This window comes from Eimeria mitis, genomic scaffold (assembly GCF_000499745.2).
Source record: "Eimeria mitis Houghton genomic scaffold, Emh_scaff3709, whole genome shotgun sequence".
Taxonomy (NCBI): Eukaryota; Apicomplexa; class Conoidasida; order Eucoccidiorida; family Eimeriidae; genus Eimeria; species Eimeria mitis.
Window position 1 is genome coordinate 5,109 of NW_013572051.1, and position 219 is coordinate 5,327.

Sequence of the window (219 nt, forward strand, 5' to 3'; positions counted from 1 at the left end):
TGCTGCTGCTGGTGCTGCTGCTGCTGCTGGTGCTGCTGCTCGGGGGCCCCCCTATACCCGACAGCAGCGGATGAAGGGGCCCCCCAGGCAGAAGAGGGGTGGAGGTGCACTCCGCAGCAGCAGCAGCAGCAGCAGCAGCAGCAGCAGCTTGCTGCTGCTGCGGCAAGCTTCTCCCTCTCCGTGGGGTCGATCACCAAAGGGTGGTTCTGCTGACTCTCC